Genomic DNA, 21,226 nt, shown 5'->3' on the forward strand with positions numbered 1-21,226 from the left:
CCCCTCCGAAAAAGGAAATCCAACAGAACCACCCTGAATTTCCCTAGAAAAAAATAAGAACAAGATGATAATTAACAATAACCGCGTCCACAGAAACGTGCCGAGATCGACTGCGTGAGAAGACACCAAACGCCCTTGCCCACCACAGGGGGCGGTTTTAGAGCTGGCTGGCGGTGCGGGAGAGGCCAGGAGGCGGAGGCGGGGCCGGGGCCGGGGCCGGTGCCTCCCGGGCGGTGCTGCGGCGGCCCTGGGGGGAGGGGGCGAGGGGCTCTGCGGGCGAGGGATGCGGGCGGCGCCGCCGCCGGGCCGAGAGGAGCGGAGCGGGTGCCGCTGCCCCCGCACACGTGGGGCTGCGGCAGGGGCCGGGAAGAGGGGGCGGGCGGGCGGCTGTCAGAGAGCCGTGGAGCGCTGAGCCCAGGGGGGAAGAGCGGAGCAGATAAAGTGGGCCCAGAAAGGAATTCTGTTTTTTTCCTTCAGCGCCCCTCCCCCACCTCTGGGAACGGTACCATGAAATGTGTACGGTTCCGCGTTTGCGGAGAGACTTGTAAATAAAACCCCTCCACGGAAGAGCTCCTAGGGTTCAAAAGAAAAGCTGCAGGATGAGGCCCGGCCCGGCAGGGTGAAGCCTGGGGATGGACCTTTCACCTGGCCTGGCGAGGGCTTGGGGCAGGCGCGGGAACACAGCCGGTCAGCCCGCACCCCGCCGTGAGCGGGCGGGGGCCGCGCCGGGGTCAGGCACGGGAGCGCCGGGCAGAGGCGCCCGAAGCGGGAACACATTCCCCTCTTGTGTCGGTACAGCCTCGTGTGTTGGTTATTTTTGTCAGCAAGTTGACAAATTTTTGCAAATACTTGAAAACACCAAGAGCTAAGGGACTTTGTACTGTATTACTTTGCAGTTTCCTTCAAGAGTAGTTTTTGAAAGTTCACATCTTAAAAGTTTTGTTTTCCTCTTGCAGTTTCTTTCCAGATAAGCACCTTAAAATGAATGTAAAAAAACAAAACAAAACAAAAAGTTGGCTAATTTCGTACTTACTTTTTAAGGCCAAAACCATGCGTTTACCTAGATGAGCTGAATAGTTAGCCACCAGTAAAAAGCAAACAAAAGCAATGAAGACACTCCCCGCTGAAAGGCCCCGAGTGCTCCCTGTGGGTCGTTCTGATAACAACAGGATGCAATCTGGTTTTGTCATCTGAGAAGATTTATCGCTTTAAATTACAGCTATACGGTTGAGCACTTCACCATACATACCATAGATACTGTGGCAACCAGGAAACTTTTTTTTGTCTTTTAAAACAAAACAAAACAAAACACATGTAGCAGCTTCTTTTAGCTCCATGTACATATTATCTGTCACTTCTGATTCTGGAATGAGAAGCAGGAGCCATGTTTTGTTGTCTCTGAAATAAAACCCACGAGCTAACAGGTCATGAAGCCATTTCCTTAGTCAAGCCACTGCCCTACTTTGATGGTCCACTGGCTCTAATAGAGGCTTCGTTTACAGATCTATACTCTGACTGATCAGAAGCTAATTTTGTTTACGTTTGGAATGTTAGCAAAAGTAATTTTGCATGGGAGGATCTGAATCTTTAAAGGTAAAACCTTGAGAAATTAAGGGAGGTATTTTATGAAGGAGCTATTTAATGAAGACAACTGCGTAGAAGAGTTCAGGAACCTCATGAGTGTAGGTGAGGTTTGGAATTTCTTCAAAACAGAAGCTGTTAAACCTGTCATGAACGAGATGTGCCTAACAAAGCCAGGGAGAGAGAAGCATTCCATGCCTGTTTGGGTGAATAACTATCTCAAGAAAAATGCGAGGAATAAGCAGGCAGGCTACAAAGATTAAAAAGGGAAGAATTGACCTGAGATAAGCTTAGGGCCTTGGGTATCAGGAAGCACAGAGATAAAGAAGTAATTCCCAGAAGTTAAATACAGCTACATCTTGAAAAGGACAACGCAAGAAAATCTTAAGAAAAAAAAAAAATCAGTGAAACAAAAATAGTGGAACAGTTACACAACAGGGGTGGGCTAGAAATTAAGGGGGAAAAAAGTTATGGTTCAAAGCCAAGATATATATACTTTTTGTTCTTTGTTTGTTTTTTTTTTTACTTTGAAACTGTAGATATTGAGTATAGCAACAAAAGCAAATGATCAGCTGCTACCAGTGATTCTTCAAGTGATTTCTAAGACTCAGAGACGCGATTGCACTCAAACCAGGAGAGGACTAGGTAACACCTTTCTAGAATTTTGAAAGGAACTAGCGCACAAAACTACAAAACATTCAATAGCAAGGATACTTAATTCTGATAAGATTGCGACAGAAATTGTCCATGTAAATATGCATATAAATTAAGTACTTACGAACACAGCTGTCTTTGTTAGAAAGGAAAGCATTAATAATTTTTATGAGTATAAGACACTGATCAGACATCACCTAAATTCATGATTATGTTCTGGTCATTCACGTTAGAAAAATATGTGTTAAAATTGGAATAGCTGCACATTAAAGCCACTAGTATGGTCAAGGGAAGAAAACCACTGCTAAAGAGTTTGGGTTCTTTAGCTAACAGCAGTTCTCTTAAAAAAAATAGTGAAGGAAAATAGTTGAAGAAAAAAAAGTATAAAGTGGTGATAATTCAAATTAGTGCTACAATTAGAAGAGTTTCTTAGATAAGACAGGAGTACAGCTCTGCATTAGAAAAAATAGAACCCAGAACTAGAATTACTTTTGGGATGAAACTAGATTTCTTCAGGAAAGATGTTATAGGCTGTATCTCCCAACTCTTAAAAAGCCTTTGAATTCGATGATCCCAGAGGATCCCTCCCATCCCAGTCCATAGCTGTTATAAAATGGAATAGCTTCTCTCACAGAGGATGCCATGATATATTGAAATCATGTGACTGATGCAGAAGGATGAATGATGTCTACTTTGCTGTAGCTGAGCTTCCACTTCAAGTCTGACCAATTCTGATAAAAGTAGTTCAAAATGTTATATATAGTGGATGTTCAGGAAACATATAAGTGTGCATTTACATACAGAAAATATTCCCAGAGAAAAACTCATAATGCGGATTATTTTTGAATCCACACTTTTCCCATGTGCTTGACTTCTTTTCTTCCCAAATGAGGGTGGGAGTTATTTTTAAGTAAAGGCACTCCTACTATTCTGACACTCAGAAACGAAGTAAAAATGTGGATTATTACTTTGCTAAAGCAGGATCCAATTAAACTAGATTTCTGGAATGTAAATCATTTCTTTTAGTCCTAAAAATGATGACTCTCAATGACCACATTTGATTGTCAATTAGAAACATTCTCAGCTATTCATTACCCTGAATCATTAAAAGCACCCAATGGTGGATGCCTAGATCAGTACAGGTATTAAAAGTACAAATTACAAGAGAATGTCAGGATTAAAAAAACCCAATATTTTCTTCTCCTTGCTGCTGTCCAAACTGCTGTCATGTTGTTCTCCTTTCACAGCATTAAGAGGAGTTGAATCTATTGTAGACTGGTTCTGTCCTACAGAAAGTTAATGAAAGAGGCTGCAGTATTGGGCCCATCTGTTTGCCCAAGGCCATAGATTGAAAGCATAAATCACATAAATTACAAAACATACTTGATATAAAGGAATATAGTTGTCTTAAAGGGTTTTTCAGTACCATAAAGCTTTCTTGTTTGTTTGGGGGTTTTTGTTTGGTTTTTTAGTTGTTTGGTTTCACAGCTAAGACACTATAGTACAAATGACGTGATTACAACTGTGTGAGCTTGTGCTTCTGTACATTTCAGGAGCACGGCCCTATCTTTTCAGTGTTAAGTGCCAGACACCAGTTTTAGGACCTTAGCATATGGTGTGGTACAGAGTCACCAGCTCACAGATCTAAGCACTTGGATATATGCAGGTACAGGTTGTGGTTTGCTCATCCTTCCATGCAGTTATACTGGTAGCAAGGGATGTACCTGAATGCCTGGCCATACCAAGTGTAACAGGAGGCATTCAGGTTTTGGGCATCATGAGCAATACCTCCTGCTTCCTCCACGGAAAAAGTGCTTGAGTAATTCTTTCAAGGTGGTCTGGTTTTATTCTAGATAAAAAGTGGTTCAAATGATAAAAATTGGTTGGAAGGGAGCAGATAAACTAAAAAAATCTAGTCATTCAACAAGGTGTAAATATTTTGCTTTTTATTTCTCTTTTTCTAATTACATCTCAAGTTCCACCTGCACAGCTGACTTGGCTAAAAACAAGTTCCTTACTTGTTAAACATATGCATCTTTTCAGTGTTATTTCGGTGTACCTTGTTTTGACAAGAGGGAAAATGCTCTCTCCTGACTTCTTACTACGACTATTTTGGACCATTCCAAACATAAACATTTTTTTAAATGTGGCAGAGAACACTGAGAAATAGGAAAATACTGGAAAATGTTAATTTGTGATGTTATAAACATGTTGAATGGAATGCCTGTGAAGTGGAGTTTGATCTTTCTTCTTTTTATTCCACTTTTAATAAAGCAAATTACAAAATACCTGTTGATTCCCAATAGACCCTAGGCTCCCAAGTACTAAATCCTGTGGAAGACAGGCGAGAGGGGAACTTGGGTTCTGTAAGAACTGAGGCGTCTGAGTGAACACCGATATGTATGCTGTGACTTGTATACACCACTCATTTCTGATGAACTGTTTTCCTTCAACCAGTCTAACATGTCATCCTGTCCTTCTGACATCTTCCTGTCAGTGTTTAGGTGTTGTGTTTAAATAAACGTTGTAAAATTGGGTTTTTGGACTTGTCCTTTTAAGCCAGTCCTCCTCTGCCTGTATGAAAACAAAACCCAAAACAACACAAATCTTGGAAACTTTCTGTTGCTCAGTTTCGTAACTTCCATATAATTCTTTACTATGTCCTCTCTCTCCCCAAAAGTACACATTCAAGCCGTAATGTCTACTCGGATAAAAAACTGATTCCATGGGTCTAATTTTGCACCTTATTGCTGCCTCCTCCTTTCTGGCTTTACCTTATATAAACCTGTTTGAGATTACTGCTGACAGTAATATCTGTAACTACAGAAGCTCTCGCTCTGACTCGTTTCAGCTGTTCCCTCTTCCCCACTGGATATGCTCTAATATGTTTTGTTTAACCAATTATATATTCACTGTGTAATTTAATCTAGACTGTAATTTCTTGCTTGCTTAGAAGAATGTCAGATGAGGCTGTTTCAAAACCATTGCTAAAATCAGATAGACCACATCTTTCTTTTTTGTTCTGTCCATCTGCCCTGATACCTGCCTGTGTCTTTCTTGCTTTTAACAAATCTCCCTTGGTTGTTTTTGTTGTTCTTGTTTTCATATGAAAACTTGAACTATTTCTTCTTCAGCATTATTTCAGGCCAGTTTCACGCCTGGTGTTTCAGTGCTTCATGAATTTTGCAGAGGTTGTTCGTGCTGTCTGCAGTCACCCAGGCAGTGATCACTTTGGGGTTAAACTGGCAGTTCTAAGAAGGGTTTTGAAACATCATCGGGGAGACCCTGAGAACCCCGAGGTTAGCTGTTTGTACTTGCCCTTCCCACTCCCAGATACTCACAGCAGTCAACAAATCACACTTGTATATTTCCTTTTCCTTTGTATATTTCCTTTTAACTTGGTGTTTCTTCTTTCTTGCAGGTTGCTTCCTTAGTAGTTCTTTGAGCTCTTTATGCAGTTTCTGTAGTAATCAGAAAGAGCTCTACTTCTTACCTACTAATGTTGTGTCCATCAGTGGTTCTGAGCCAAATGCCACTGAAACACAGGAGGAATGTCTGTAGCATCTGGTCACTGTCTTACTCCAGTACAGGCAGGTGGTTTCTATGTTTAAGATGTGGTAGACCCGCTGAATGAGCAGAGAAAGTTCCTGAACAATCATATTGTGTCTCCTGTCCAAAAGCGTAATTCTAAGATGACGAGTATTTCCTCCGCTGTGAGTGCATTTGATGCCTCTATGAATCAGGAGTGGAGAGAAAGCTGGGGGTGAGGATTGTGTCATTTCTCTAGCAGAATAGTGTATGTAAGGATCCAGCAGAGAGTGCGAAGAGGGAGCACACAGTGTTGATATTAGTGCCTCTTGCTGATCATGCTAAAGCTTTCCTGCCACTGAGTCTCCATTTAACTCACCCAGGGTGAACAGAAAGCTTCCACTAGGAATAAAAATTTAAAACTCTTTTACACATTGATGAGATCTTCCATGAGCCTTCTCTTCTCCAGGCTCCAGTCCCAGCTCACTCAGCCTTTTCTCAGAGAAGACGTGATGCTCCCTCAACTTTGTGCCTCTTCACTGGACTCTCTCCAGTATGTCTGTGTGTCTCTTGCACTGGGGAGCCCAGAACTGGGCACAGTACTCCATGTGTGTTCTCACCAGAGCTGAGGAGAGGGGAAAGATCACCTCCCTTGACCTGCTGCTGACACTCCTAATGCAGTCCAAGAGAGCTGCCTTTACTGCAAGAGCACATTGCTGTTCATGTTCAACTTGGTGTCCACCTCCAGGTCCTTTCTTGTCAAGCTGCTTTCCAGCTGTGTGGCCTCCAGCACTTATTGTGCATGGGCTTGATCTTCCCCAGGTGCAGGACTTTGCATTTCACCATGTTGAACTTCACAACGTTCCTGTCGTCCCATTTCTCCAGCCTGTCGAGGTCCTGCTGGATGGCAGAATGACCCTCTGGTGTATCAGCCTCTCCTCCCATTTTTGTGTTATCTGAAAACTTGCTGCAGGTGCACTCTGCGCCACCATCCACATCATTAATGAAGACTTCGAACAGGAGTGGAGCCGGTATAGAGACCTGGCCTGTTTGGGATGAGTCACATTGGTTGTGCTTTACTCATTCTTGGCTAAACCAATCTGTCTTCAAAATAGATGTTTCTGCTTCTTATTTCAGACATAAAATCTGTTGTTACTTCAGTAAGAAATTGCAGAAATTTGAAATAAAGAACCATACCCCACCTGTAGACGCATCTTAGCCACACAATTTCTACAGACTTAGGATCCACACAGTTTTTCTTCTTCCTTCCTTCCTTCCTTCCTTCCTTCCTTCCTTCCTTCCTTCCTTCCTTCCTTCCTTCCTCCCTCCCTTCCTTCCTTCTTTCCTTCCTTCCTTTCTGGTATTGCCTCAGTGCTGTGGTCTGCATGTAAAGTTGGCTTTTGCTTTTTCTTCCCAGTGCTACAGTGGAGCTCAAAAGCATTTCTCTTCAGCCTTTCTGGACCTCAAGGAACTTTCTCCAGCCCATCACTTGATATTCTCCTTTCTGGCATTCAATACAACTTGTCTTGTTTCCTTAAAGAGAGACAGACCTGTTAGTAAACAACTAGATTCCACCATTTAAAAAGTCTATTGATTTGCCATTTCACCATCAGTGTGGTTAGTTATAAGAAACTGGACAGCATGGGACATTCTGAAATTATGTTTCTCAAGTATGCTGGACCTGCTTCAAAAGTGAAGTGCTCAGTGATGAAAAGGCATCTTTGTAAGACAGCTCTGTATTTCACTATGAAATAGATAAAAAAAATCCTCTTCTACATACAGTCTTAAATAAAATCATATGCTGAGAAGAAAATTTAAAGCAGGTGTGACTCTCCATTATCAGGTAACAAATTTTATACAGGACATGGTCATGATCGGCCATCTTTCCATGACTAGGGGGAAAAAAAAGCAGTCTAATCAATATTCAGCAAAAGTTCAGTTTTGAAGCTCACTGTACTGTTTAATTAATCGGAACAGACGAAGATGTTTGTCTGATTGAGGCAGAGGGACAGAGAAGACAACTTCAGAAAAGTGTAATGCAAGCAAATAAACGAATTAGTCTAATCTGACTTCAGACACATACTGTGGACATTGTTTTGTTTAAAGAAAAAGAATTACCTATAAAGAAATGCAAACATAATTTCGCTAAGTTTATAAGCAGTGCTTTTCCCAGCATCCGAATGATATGTAAACAAATATTTTCTTACCAACTTTTTGATTTTATAGTTTGATTATTGTCCTGTATTCAGGTAGGTGCTTTCTGCGCCTGTGTATCACTAATCGGAAGGTTGCAAGGGTAATCTGAATATGTTCATTGTATCCAAGCCGATGTTTTCTTGAAGCTCCACACCTGTAGTGTTTCACTGGTGACTGCATGCCTAGACATACAGCTAGAGACTCCTTTCTGTCTCCTGGATGTCCCAGGTCCCCTGTTCTGTAGTTCCTCAGCTTTGCAGCTGTCTTCAAGCCTGTGAGTGAACGGGAATCGGACATTGTACCTTGGAGCACAGTGTGTTTGCTGGCTGGATTGAGAGTTAAAAGAGAAAGAAGTCAATTACGCTCTGCTGGTTTATATGCTTAAAAGGACCATAAGCAGCAAGACATAGAGTTACACCAAAGGAAAGGACTAATCTGTTGCAATGACTGTTTCAGTGTGATAGAAGCAGCTTAGTGGCATTTCTGTATACTCCTGCAAATAATACATTCAGTAGACACCAAACATTTCTATAGCATTTCTCTCACATTGTCATGCAGTCTCTGCCATAGCTACAAAAGCCTTATTAGGCTGAACAGTATTTTCTGAGTAACACATTTTGTAAGCTTACTCGCACAAACCTGGAAGGTCGTTCTTGTTATAGAATGTAAATGCTGAAAAAGGACGCTATAATATATGTCACTGTCTGCCTAATGGCTTGAAGAAGTAGATAAGATCACATGAACACAGGAAGGCATATACACTGTTGGCTGACAATTTACATCATATGGACCAAGCCTTCAATTGCTGAAACTCAAAATTACAATCAGAATAGCTTTTGAAAAAGGTTGCTAAATGCACATGGGCTGGCTGCATTCCTGTTTGTGTCCTTTTAATGTTTTACAAGAAATGTCTTCTATATCTGTATGAATGTTTTCTGAGGCATAATTAAGGTATTCAGTTTTTAGGAAATCTGTAGGCCATTACTTTTTTTTCCTACAATTTATTTTATTGACTAACAAATAGATTACATTATTTGATTAGATGAGATTAGATTATTTTAACTTACAGACTTTCATTCCATACTAAATTTTTTATTTTGTTTACTCTGTCTGGATGACATCATTCTGGGCTGGGCGTATGATACACTGGCACTTTATGGAAGGATTGGACAACTATCTTGACTGGAGGAAAAGGTTAGAGATGCTGTAAAGGAGAGAACATGACTATGGAGTAGGTTGCCTGAAAACACGAATGATCTGTTAGAGAGCAAAAGAACATGAACCAAAGAGCTAGGAGTGAGGGTCAGGCAGAGGAACAGTTTGGTTTGTTTCTAATAATGGAAGTAGTGAGGTGTGCTTTCGCTGTTGTTGCTGTTCCCTTGTGAATAATTTATTTTAAAGGTGTTTTCTTTTAATCCTTGAAGGCAAGTACAACACTGGGAAGTACTCACAAGGTAAGGTCAAGAAGACAGATCATCTTCTCAAGTCCACCTGCTCCAGCAGAGACAGCTAGAGCCACTTAGCCAGGATCACATCCAGACTGCTCTTCAGTATCCCTTCTCCTATCACTGGGCACCACTGGGAAGAGCCTGGCTCCATCTTCTTTGCAGTCGCCCTTCAAGCTTTTTTCTACATTGAGCAGATCCCCTCTGAGCCTTCTCTTCACCAGGCTAAACACTCCCAGCTCACTCAGAGAGAAGAGATGCTCAGTGTCTTAATCACCTTCATGGCCATTTGCTGAACTCTCTCGAGTACGTGCATCTCTCTCTTGTACTGGGGAGCCCAGAACTGGACGCAGTTCTGCAGGTGGGGTATCAGCAGTGCCAAGTAGAGCGGAAGGATCATCTTCCTCGACTGGCTGACAGAACTCCTCCTAATGCAGCCCAGGACACTGTTAGTCTTCCTTGAGGAAAGGGCACGTCGTTGCTCATGATCAGCTTGGTGCCCACCAGGACCTCCAGGGCTCTTTCTGCAAAGGTGCTTTCCAGCCGGGCAGTCCACCGCGTGTGCTGGTGCCTGGGGTTGCCCCTCCCCAGGTGCGGAGACTTTGCGCTGCCCCTTGCTGAACTTCTTGGGGCTCCTGCCTTGGCCTGGTGCGACCCCAGGGTGATGCAGAGAGCAGCACCAAGTCATGACTCCAAGCAGGAGGAGGGATTTGGGCACTGCCGTAGCGAGGCTGCACCGGGCAGTGCAGGCTGGTAGGAGAGCAGAGCCCCAGGACGTGGGGACAGAGGGTGCAGTGAGGAGGAGGCCAGGCCTGGGGTGATGAGCGGTGGGGCATGGGCTGGCCCTGGAGACCCCCTGGCTGGAAACATCTGATCCGGAACCAGCTGCAGAGATGGAGGCCTGGAGCTGGGCAGCACTTGCGCTTCTAGGCTACCGAGAGCCTTCTGATGCACTTGCAGACTGGCATGTGCCCCAGCCACTGGCGTGGCCGTGGTTTCGGCATGTCCTTGGGCCTAGGTCTAGTTTTGCCTGCAGGGTGGCCTCTTGCAGGCTGGGAAGACTCCTGGGAGCTGCCAGCCCTCCTCTTCGGGACTTGCCGTGGCCCCCAACAGGAGTGGTCCATGCCCCAGCTGGGAGTGGAGGGACCTGCCACAGCGTCCCCCAGATCCTCTTGTACCTCTTCCTCTTCCTGTTCCCTGGATGGGAACAGGGACGTCGGGGGTGCTGTTAGGACTTCCATGAAGAGCAGCGGCTGAGGTGCTGGGGCGCTCCCCTTCATCAGTTGCAGAAGCGCTGCTGGATGGGGCTCAGCCAGGAGCAGGAGAACCCCTACAGGAGGCAGCAGGATGGGGTGCTGTGGGGGTGCAGGATGTTGAAGAGGAAGTGTAGCAACGTAGAAGACGGCATTGTGAACACAGAAGATGGCACGTAGAGTGGCTGAAAATCAAGAAGTGAAGCAAGACAGCCGAGCTGTCTTCATGTGGACAGCGCATGATCAGCATTGTGATTGGACTGCTTTGCGCGTGTTTGACCTATGGGATGTTGCAACGTCCAGTTAGCTTGAACGTGGCATACTCATGCATGTTGAATGCAAGTGGGAAAGTACCGAGCGAGAGAATAAAAGGCGAGTGAACAAAGGAATAAAGGTCTCCGCTTTTGCACAGCTTGGAATCCATGTCGTCAATCTGCTACAGGGTGCAGCGGTGGGTCTGCGCTGCTGCTCCTCGGCAGCATGGCCATCCTCGAGGTCCAGCGGACGGTGGGCCTTCCCACTGCAGTGTTGCACGGCGATGTTGATGAGCTGCTGCACAAACATCGCCACGTGACTCCAGAGGCTGACCTACAGCAGCTGGACCAGAGCCTCTTCATGCAGCCCAAAGAGGCCCAGGACAGAGAGGATGAGGTCCTCCAACTCACCTTCCATTGAAGCCTCCTCTGCAAAGAGCAGCCCCAACTGCTGTTGCAGCCAGGGCAGAAAGTGTTGGGGAAGGGCTGGGTGGTCATCAAAAAGGGTGGTCCAGGTGTCAGGCTGGAGGCCACCCAGGGGAGCCTTGGGCACTGAGTCCACTACCAGTGGCTGGGGTGTTTCAGGGCGAGGGAGTATGTGGGTGGCTGGGTGTCTGGACGCTACTCCTGCCTGTTGGGTGCCATGTGATGCTGATGCCAGCCCCAATGGTCTGATGGTGACCTCTTCGAAGTCGTTGTCTGCCTGCACCAAGTGAACGATGGATTGCGCTGTCCTCTTGCAGAGGGGGCACTCGGGCTTGCTCTCAGCCCACCGCAGGATGCACCCGTAAGAGAACTGGTGGAGGCACGGCATCACACAGGTCTCCACATGTGCTGGTGCCTGGGGTTGTCCCTCCCCAGGTGCGGGGACTTTGCACTGCCCCTTGCTGAACTTCTCGGGGCTCCTGCCTTGGCCTGGTGTGACCCCAGGATGATGCGGAGAGCAGCACCAAGTCATGACTCCAAGCAGGAGGATGGATTTTGGTGCTGTCATAGCGAGGCTGCACCAGGCAGTGCAGGCTGGTAGTAGAGCAGGGCCTCGGGACGTGGGGGCAGAGGGTGCAGTGAGGAGGAGGCCAGGCCTGTGGTGATGAGCAGTGGGGCACAGCCTGGCCCTGGAGACCCCCTGGCTGGAAACATCTGCCCTGAGACCAGCTGCAAAGATGGAGGCCTGGAGCTGGGCAGCACTTCCCTTCAGGCTTCGAGAGTCTTATGATGGACCTGTGGGCCGGCACTTGCCCCAGCCGCTAGGCCAGCCCTGGTGTTGGCAGCTCCTTGGGCCTGGGTCTAGTGTTGCCCACGGGGTGGCTTCTTGGGGGGCTGGGAAGGTCCCATAAGGGTTAAGGTTTTTCATTTGTGAGGCAGACTCCCTAGGAAACATTGGATTTCCTCAGAAATGAGTTGCTTTTTTCTTTGGTAATGATTTCCAAGCGTATGAGAGGCAATGTAACTAACTTTCGCTTTGACTGTGAAATTACTGTGCAAAGCATTTTTGCTGATACTCATACACAGCCCCACTAAGAACGTTCCCTCATTCCTCACTCTGCCTGTTTTCTCTCTTTTCTCTCTGTGTTGAACTCTGCATCTGGCCGTATGGGCAGGTACCTATGTGTTATACAGGTGTGTTTCTATGTGTGCACCTGCTGGGGATGCATGTTCAGCCTTGCTGCTGGCTGGACCTGCGGCACTAGAAAAGGGCACTTGAGCAATTATCTTGAAATAACTGAGTAACTCCTTCAGTCTTGTTTTAATCAATGGGCAATCTGGTATTTCCAGTCCTTAGTCTTCATTTGTTTATCTGACGAGAATCATTCTATGCCAAAAAGTATTACTCTAATGAAAACTGACTGCCAGCTCTTCTCAGTCTGAACTCCCTTTCTTTTTGCCTGGCTCTGGTCTGGCGTTATTATCTTAGAAAAAGGGAAAACAAAAGAAGAGCTGCCACCTCGGACACAGAGCTACTACAGATCCACGGCTTCACAGGCACATGTAGAGTAGCTCTGGGAGGCAGGGGACGTTCTGGAGAGAGAAAGAACACGGGAAGCATACAGTCAGTTACAGAGCACGTAAGACTATCCAGAAATGTTCACAGAATCACAGAATCAATAAGGTTGGAAGAGACCTCTGGGATCATCGAGTCCAACCATTGCCCTGACACCACCATGTCAACTAGACCATGGCACTAAGTGCCATGTCCAGTCTTTTCTTAAACACCTCCAGAGATGGTGACTCCACCACCTCCCTGGGCAGCCTGTTCCAATGTCTAATAACCCTTTCTGAGAAGTAATTCTTCCTAATGTCCAACCTGATCCTCCCCTGGCGAAGCTTGAGGCTATGTCCTCTTGTCCTATCGCTAGTTGCCTGGGAGAAGAGGCCGACTCCCACTCCACTACAACCTCCCTTCAGGTAGTTGTAGACCACAATAAGGTCACTTCTGAGCCTTCTCTTCTCCAGGCTAAACAACCCCAGCTCCCTCAGCCATTCCTCATAGGTCAGACCCTCCAGACCCTTCACCAGCTTGGTCGTCCTCCTCTGGACTCGCTCCAACACCTCAACATCTTTCTTGAAGTGCGGGGCCCAGAACTGGACACAGTACTCAAGATGCGGCCTCACCAGTGCCGAGTACGGAGGGACGATCACTTCCCTAGACCAGCTGGCTACACTATTCCTAATAGAGGCCAGGATGCCATTGGCCTTCTTGGCCACCTGGGCACACTGCTGGCTCATGCTTAGTCGGCTGTCGATCAGCACCCCCAGGTCTCTTTCCACCGGGCCGCTTTCTAACCACTCTTCCCCCAGCCTGTAGAGCTGCATGGGGTTGTTGTGGCCAAAGTGTAAGACCCGGCACTTGTTCTTGTTGAACCTCATGCCGTTGGTCTCGGCCCGTCTGTGTAACCTGTCCAGATCCCTCTGTAGGGCCTTCCTACCCTCCAGCAGATCGACACTCCCACCCAGCTTGGTGTCATCTGCAAATTTACTGAGGGTGCACTCAATCCCTACGTCTAGATCATCTATAAAGATATTGACCAGCACCGGCCCCAGAACTGAGCCCTGGGGAACACCGCTAGTGACCGGCCGCCAGCTGGACTTTGCCCCATTCACCACCACTCTCTGGGCTCGGCCATCCAGCCAGTTTTTAACCCATTGAAGAGTCCACCCATCCAAGCCCCGGGCAGCCAGTTTGTCCAGGAGGATGCTGTGGGAGACAGTGTCAAATGCCTTACTGAAGTCTAGATAGACTACATCCACAGCCCTGCCCTCATCTACTAAGCGGGTCACTTGGTCATAGAAGGAGACCAGGTTGGTCGAGCAGGACCTGCCTTTCATGAATCCATGTTGGCTGGCCCCGATGCCCCGATTGTCCTGCATGTGCCGTGTAATGGCACTCAGGATGATCTGTTCCATCACCTTGCCTGGCACCGAGGTCAGGCTGACAGGTCTATAGTTCCCTGGATCATCCTTCTGACCCTTCTTGTAGATGGGCGTTACGTTTGCTAATTTCCAGTCAGCTGGAACTTCTCCAGTTAACCAGGACTGCCGGTAGATAATCGAGAGTGGTTTGGCAAGTTCATTTGCCAGTTCCTTCATTACTCTGGGGTGAATCTCATCCGGGCCCATAGCCTTGTGGGTGTCCAATTGGCACAGCAGGTCACGAACCATCTCCTCCTGGATTACGGGGGGTTCACACAGCCCCCCATCCCTAACTTCAGGCTCTGGGGGCCGAGTCTCCTGAGGACAACCGGTCTTGACATTAAAGACCAAGGCAAAGAAGGCATTGAGCACCTCTGCCTTTTCCTCATCCCCTGACACTACACTACCCTCCTCATTCAGCAAGTGGTGGAGGCTCTCCTTGACCCTCCTTTTGCTGTTGATGTATTTGTAAAAGCTTTTTTTGTTATTTTTGACTGTAGCAGCCAAATCAAGCTCTAATTGAGCTTTAGCCCTTCTAATCTTCTCCCTACACGACCTGGCCACGTCCCTATAGACCTCCCAAGTTATCCGACCCTTCTTCCAGAGCAAATAGCCTCTCTTTTTTTCCTTAAGTTCTAGCCTAAGTTCCCTGTTTAACCAGGCCGGTCTTTTTCCCCGACGGCTTGTCTTCCTACACACCGGGACAGCCTGCTCCTGAATATTTAACAATTCCCTTTTGAAGCATGTCCAGCCTTCCTGGACTCCTTTGCCTTTCAGGACCGACTCCCAAGGGACTCTGTCCACCAACCTCTTAAACAGGCTAAAGTCTACCCGCCGGAAATCTAAGGCAGGAGTTCTGCTCTTGCCCCTCCTTACTTCCCCCACTATCGAAAACTCTTAACATTTCGTGGTCTCTATTCCCAAGATGGCCACCGACCCTCACATCTCCCATTATTCCCTCCCTGTTCACAAACAACAGGTCAAGCAGGGCCCCTCCTCTAGTGGGCTCATTTACCACTTGCATGAGGAAGTTGTCCTCCACACATTCGAGGAACCTCCTAGATTGCTTCCTCTCTGCCATGTTGTATTTCCAGCAGACATCCGGCAAGTTGAAGTCGCCCATGAGTACAAGGGCTGGTGACCAGGCGGCTTCTGTCAGCCACTTGTAAAACGCCTCGTCCGCCTGCTCATCCTGGTTGGGTGGTCTATAACAGACTCCCACCATAATGTCCGCCCTGCCGACCTTCCCCCTGATCTTTCACCCATAGACATTCAACCTTGTCATCCTCACCATCTTCCTCAATTTCGACACAGTCCAAGCACTCCCTAACATACAGCACTACCCCACCGCCTCTCCTGCTTCGCCTGTCCCTCTTAAAGAGCTTATAGCCATCCACAGCAGCACTCCAGTCATGAGAGTCATCCCACCATGTTTCTGTGATGGCAACTACGTCATACCCTTCCTGCTGTACAGTGGCTTCTAGCTCTTCCTGTTTGTTGCCCATACTGCATGCATTGGTGTAAATACACTTCAGCTGGGCTAACGGTCTTGCCCCTGATGCAGGCCTGTCACCCCTAGGTTTGTTTGTGGTTGCCCAGGTCTTATCCCCCTCCCCCATCGAACCTAGTTTAAAGACCTCTTGACCAGCCCTGCCAACTTCTGGGCCATAACCCTTTTCCCCTTCTGATTCAGCTGTTCCCCATCCGGCATAAGCAGGCCCGGTGCCATGAAAGCCGCCCCGTGGTCAAAGAACCCAAAATCCCACCTCCGGCACCAGTCTCTTAGCCACGTATTCATCATCGGTTGTATTTTCATAGTCCTTTCCCTATTTTCACCTAACACCAAAGGAATTGAGGAGAATATAACCTGTGCACCTACTCCCTTCACCAAACACCCCAGGGCCCTGAAGTCCCTATTGATCGCCCTGGGACTTCTCCCTTCAGTCTCATCCCTACCCACCTGCAATACTAATAGTGGGTAGTAGTCAGAGGGCCTCACCAGTTCAGGAAGCCTCCTGGCAACATCCCTTACCCGAGCCCGAGGGAGACAGCAGACTTCCCTGTGAGTTGGGTCTGGCCTGCATATGGGGCTCTCCGTTCCCCTTAGCAGGGAGTCACCTACAACAATTACTTTTCTCGTTTTTGGAGCTGGTTGCAGCCCTCCTAGTTGGTTGCTTCTGTTTACGTAGCTCCTTAGAAGGTCCTTCACTTAGATTCATGTCTTCCTGACGCTCAGGAGACGCTCAGGTTCCAGCACCTCATACCTACTCTGCAGGGGGACGCGAGGAGGGGAGGAAGGTCGGGATGGGATTCGCGTGCCACCCCGAGCAGGGACCTCCCTCCATTCCCCCCCATCCCTTAGGTCTCCTCCTGCTCCTTGTGGAGGAGGAAGAGGATCCTCCACTTCCCGGGGAGCATTAGGCCCGTCCATTTTCCCCATGGCAGGCAGGGAACAGCACTGCCCGTCAATCTCTTCCTGGGGTGCTCTAGTGCTCCTTAAAATTTCCACCTCCTCCCTGAGTGGTGCCACCAAGGAGATCAGGTGTCCTGGTTTGGCCTAAACCAGGCCAATTTTCTTTTCAGTGATTTTTACTTCAGCTAAGTCTCCTCTAAGTAACTGCACTTTCTGAAACTAACTGCATGTTTTGCAGACAGTGTCTGCTTCCAGGACTGATAACGCTCGAAGTTTGTAGTTATCGCTGAGGCACCGGTAGGGATGTTGTGCAGAAAGGCTCTTGCTGTACTTGTTCTTAGAGAAACCAAGGTCACTGCTGAATTCCTCACTGCTTACGAGTGAAGAGCCGAAGGGGCATCGCAGCTGCAGGGGGGAGCGGACAGGGCAGGTGACCCAAAATTGACCAACGAAGGTATTCCATCCCATACACGTCATTCTCAGTATAAAGCAGGGGGATCACGAGGGTCTCGCTCTCTTTCTGCTATGGCTGGTGTCCAAGGAGGACTCCGTCTGTTTTCCTGCTGCCCCCGATCCCGATCCGTGCGTCCCTGAATCCAGTTCCCGTCCGTCGCTGGACCCAGCCTGGGCCTTCCCGGAGCCTGCCCTGCAGTGCCAGTGGTGACGTAGCTGACTTCAGGGGAGCTCAGTCTTGGTTTTGTATATATATTTGTATATATTTGATTATTTCTATTATTGTTATTATACTTTTTTTCATTATTATAGTTTATTAAAACTGTTTTAACTTTCCAACCCAGAAGTCTCTCTCCCTTTTCCCTTTCCCTTTGGGGAGAGCGGGGGGGATAACAGAGAGCATCTGCCGCAGGTTTAATAGCCAGCCCAGCTTTAAACCGTGACAGATTTATTGGCGCCCAACGTGGGTCACGAAAGAAGCTCCGACAGGTTGCTCTGATAAGTCGAATCCCAGTTCCAGTGGGAGGAGACCCGGAGAGCTCAGCCAAGAGAGTATCGGATTTCTTCCTTTGAGATTTACGAGGGGTTGGAAATTAAAACAGACAGCGAAGATGGTAATGTCATTTTTGAACGCTGTGTTACCTCTTTTCTTTATAAAGCTTGTTTTAGAGTTAAGTGTAATAATACCTTATTTGCCGTATGCGCTGTGTGTTAGTGCTTTCATGTGGTTTAACAGGGCGTGCTGGTCGAAATGTGTCGTTTTGGTATGGGTTGTGATACTGATTTACGTCGTGATAAACTGGGCAGTTATTATTCCGATCTCTTATCTCTATGATGCAATGATGGGCAGCTTTAATCGCGAATCGGTAGCTGCGCACACCGGGCGTCTTTTAACTGATTTTGATAGTATCTGCTCCTTTTTTGCCAAGCTGATCCCTGCAAAATTCGAACAGGGCATGTTGTTCTTTTTGGGTGTCCTGAATGTATTTCTGGTGTGGTATGTGATTAGATGTCAGTGCAGTAACAGCAGTAGTTATTATGCTGCCCCTGTAACCAGGAGAAAACACTGAAAGAAATCAGCTAGTAAAGTGAAGGATGATGACTCAGAGGCTTCTAAGGCAGAGCCAGCACAGGACCCAGGTGAGGGCCCTTCTCAGTCAGAGTCAGGGCCTGACACAGATGGGGGTTTCCTTGATCGTCTTTTTAAAGCAGTCCCATCACACAAGAAAGATCCTTCTAAAGCAGAACAATCACAGGAGGACTCAGACTCGGACGTAGAGATAACCTACCACTCCTTATCCCTGAAAGAACTGCGAAGTATAAGGAAAGACTTTAGTCGTTATGACTGTGAGCCAATTATTACCTGGTTGCTCCGATGCTGGGATAATGGGGCAGATAGCATAGAATTGGATGGTAGAGAAGCCAGACAGTTGGGATCCCTGTCCAGAGACGGTGGTATTGATAAGATGCTTCCAAGAAGGTCAAACACTATCAGTCTCTGGAGGCAACTCTTGTCAGCTGTAAAGAGCAGGTATCCCTATAAAGATGATGTTATGAGCCACCTAAGCAACTGGATCACTATAGAAAAAGGTATTAACTACTTCAGAGAACTAGCTGTGCAAGAGATCATTTATAGACACCCACGGGACATTGTAGATCCTGTAAATTCCGATGAAGTGGAACGCAACTGATCCATGTTCTGGAAGGTTGTGAGGAGTGCTCCACCGACATATACCCATACGTTGTCAATATTAGTATGGGGAGAAGATGCTATGGCACGACCTAGTGTGGGCGAAATGGCTAACTGTATGCGACAGTATGAAGATAGTATTTCTTCCCCACTGCAGGCCCATGTCTCAGCTGTGGGAAAAGTGACTAAGGAAGACAAGGACTCATTTAAACAACTGTCAGACAAACTGTCCAGGATCGAGAATCAACTTAAATCTCTACCTACACAGGCCCACGTTGCAGCCTTTAGGAGGAAACGCCCTCCTACTGGACCGGCTCAAAGGAAACGGAACACGTCACGAGGTATCCTGTGGTTTACCCTGCGTGATTATGGGGAGGACATGAGCAGATGGCATGGACAACCTACCAGTACCCTACAGGCACGAGTACGTGAGTTGCAAGCTAACAGAAATACCAGAGAGAATTTTCCTAGGAGGATGGCTGCTCCAGTTACCAATGAGCAGGACTCCAGTCACGGTAGATGGGCCTCAGGTCCCTATTTCCCAAATATGAATAGGGGAAATGAAGGTCCAATCCCCATGAGCTGCACGAATCCAATCTTTAATTAGAGGGGCCCTGCCTCCAGCCAGGAAGAGGAGAGGGACAACCGAATTTATTGGACTGTGTGGATTCGATGGCCTGGCACATTAGAACCACAAAAGTATCGAGCCCTGGTAGACACTGGTGCACAGTGCACCCTAATGCCATCGAATCATAAAGGGACAGAATCTGTCAGTATTTCGGGAATAACAGGGGGATCTCAAGAGTTATCTGTATTGGAGGCTGAAGTGAGCCTAACTGAAAATGAATGGAAAAAGCACCCCATTGTGACTGGTCCAGATGCTCCATGCATCCTTGGCATAGACTACCTTAAGAGAGGGTATTTTAAGGACCCAAAAGGGTATAGATGGGCCTTTGGTGTAGCAGCTGTAGAGACTGAGGACATTAAACAGCTGTCTACCTTGCCTGGCCTCTCAGAAGATCCTTCTGTTGTGGGGTTGCTGAAGGTTGAAGAACAACAGGTGCCAATTGCTACTGCCACGGTGCACCGACGACAATATTGCACCAATCGAGACCCCCTGATCCCCATTCATAAACTGATTAGACAATTAGAAAATCAAGGAGTGATTAGCAAGACTTGCTCACCCTTTAATAGTCCTATATGGCCAGTGCAAAAGTCTAATGGAGAATGGAGATTAACTGTGGACTATCGTGGCCTAAATGAAGTTACGCCACCTCTGAGTGCTGCTGTGCCAGACATGCTAGAACTTCAATACGAACTGGAGTCAAAGGCAGCCAAGTGGTACGCCACCATAGACATTGCTAATGCATTTTTCTCTATTCCCTTGGCACCAAAGTGCAGGCCACAGTTTGCTTTTACCTGGAGAGGTATCCAGTACACCTGGAATCGACTGCCCCAGGGGTGGAAACACAGTCCTACTATTTGCCACAGACTGATCCAGACTGCACTAGAAAAGGGTGGTTCTCCAGAACATTTGCAATACATTGATGATATTATTGTATGGGGTGATACAGCAGCAGGTTTTGACAAAGGGGAGAAAATAATTCAAATTCTTCTGCAAGCTGGTTTTGCCATAAAAAGAGGCAAGGTCAAGGGACCTGCCCGGGAGATCCAGTTTTTAGGGATTAAATGGCAAGATGGGCGTCGCCAGATCCCGATAGAGGTGATCAACAAAATAACAGCTATGTCCGCACCAACTAATAAAAAGGAAACACAAGCCTTCTTAGGCGTTGTGGGTTTCTGGAGAATGCATATTCCAGATTACAGCCAGATTGTATGCCCTCTTTATCAAGTGACCAGAAAGAAAAATGATTTTCAGTGGGGCCCTGAACAACAACAGGCTTTTGAACAGATTAAACAAGAGTTTGTGCATGCAGTAGCCCTTGGACCAGTCCATATGGGACAAGATGTTAAAAATGTGCTCTGCACCGCAGCTGGGGACAATGGTCCTACCTGGAGCCTCTGGCAGAAAGTGCCAGGGGAGACTCGAGGTCGACCCCTAGGATTTTGGAGTCGAGGATACAAGGGCTCTGAGGCCAATTACACCCCAATTGAAAAAGAGATACTGGCAGCATATGAAGGAGTTAGAGCTGCTTCAGAAGTAATCGGTACTGAAGCACAGCTTCTCCTGGCACCTCGATTACCAGTACTATGCTGGATGTTCAAGGGTAAGGTTCCTACTACCCATCATGCAACTGATGCTACATGGAGTAAATGGATTGCATTAATTACACAGAGGGCTCGAATAGGAAACCCTAATCGCCCAGGAATCTTAGAATTGATCATGG

This window comes from Nyctibius grandis, chromosome Z (assembly GCF_013368605.1).
Source record: "Nyctibius grandis isolate bNycGra1 chromosome Z, bNycGra1.pri, whole genome shotgun sequence".
NCBI lineage: Eukaryota > Metazoa > Chordata > Aves > Nyctibiiformes > Nyctibiidae > Nyctibius > Nyctibius grandis.